Consider the following 1,357-nt stretch of genomic DNA (forward strand, 5'->3'; position numbering starts at 1 on the left):
ATGTACACAGACTGAACCAACACAAACAAAGATTTCTACTAAAACAAAGAAGAACTTAAAGACTGTGGGAAAACCTGAACTACAAAAACAACAAAACACTTAAGATCATAGATAAATATGAATAAACCTAAATTTCACAAACAAAACAAAACTTATGAATGAAATGTAGGGGTCGTGCAAACTTATGAATATATCCCAAAAATATATTAATGTTCTTTTTGCTCTTGTATATACCGTTAAACAAATTGATATGACTATTTCAGTAACTAACTTAAAAGTTAAGTGTACATTTATTCAACTTGAACCTAAATTTTAATGATGTTGTCTATATTGATTACTTACATACAATAAACTTGAAACTAAGACGTCAACAAAAATCTATATATAAAATCAGTAATAAATGAATCAAATGTTATTAAAAGACATGACTTAGTAGTAAATTAATTATACATTTATTCCAATGCATATTTTTATTTCACTCTAATAGATTAGAAGATAGAACATTTATTTGAAATTCACACACCATATTTTATTTTCTCTATACATTGTGGCCAAAGTTCTTTTGAAATAGATAATAGATAATATCTAGACATTATAATGTAAATTAAAGTGCATAGTAATATCATTTGCTTTAGCTTTTGTAGAAAATGTAGAGCTACAATAAAGGAGTTGCGCGAACACAAACTCCACTACCACAAATTATGGTGTAGCCTCTACCATTTTGGCAGACCTTAAGGTAGCATACCTCAAGAGTGCAATGAAAGTCTACCTTAGGCCACAGGCCTTCATGATCAACCATAGACCCTATCCAGGTAAGTATGTTGGCCCCATCGGGTAGTGCATGTGAAAATTGATGCTTGCATGGTTTCACATATTTTTAAAAATCATAAGATTTTGAGAGGCTAAAAGCAAGGTACTAGTAGTGACTAGTTTCATAGACGTAAAGTTGTTATGACAAGATTTGTGGTAAAATGGATCTAGATCCTCTAAAATGAGTCATTCAACTTAGAGAGTAAAATCAATAATCTTAATAGTTGATATTGCATTCATATTCATATACATAAATTTTTCATTAGTGATTGAAATGGCTTATATCAATTTACTCACTCTAGATGAATCAAATCCTAGTAAAATATTTTGATACATTGAAACTACTGTAGTAATAATTGGAATTCATTCTCATGCTAGTCCTATGGGTTGTCTCCAATATGTTGTATACATTATTATTTTTGTTCGATTTTTCAAATGCTTGCATTATCCTTATTCATGAAAAACTTTGCCATGGATTAATATTCTTTAACAAGGGTAAGGGAAAAAAACCGCATTTTCTTTTTCTTTTCTAAGCACTTATTTCACA

General features: G+C 29.3%; 1 non-coding gene across 1 annotated transcript; it reads right to left on the reverse strand.

Annotated features, from left to right (window-relative positions):
• Window positions 1-663: 663 nt before the first annotated feature.
• LOC114189375 lies at window positions 664-820 on the reverse strand. The gene has a single exon (XR_003605677.1). It is a non-coding gene; the product is annotated as a U1 spliceosomal RNA (small nuclear RNA).
• Between the last annotated feature and the right edge of the window lie 537 nt (window positions 821-1,357).

This window comes from Vigna unguiculata, chromosome 6 (assembly GCF_004118075.2).
Source record: "Vigna unguiculata cultivar IT97K-499-35 chromosome 6, ASM411807v1, whole genome shotgun sequence".
Taxonomy (NCBI): Eukaryota; Viridiplantae; Streptophyta; class Magnoliopsida; order Fabales; family Fabaceae; genus Vigna; species Vigna unguiculata.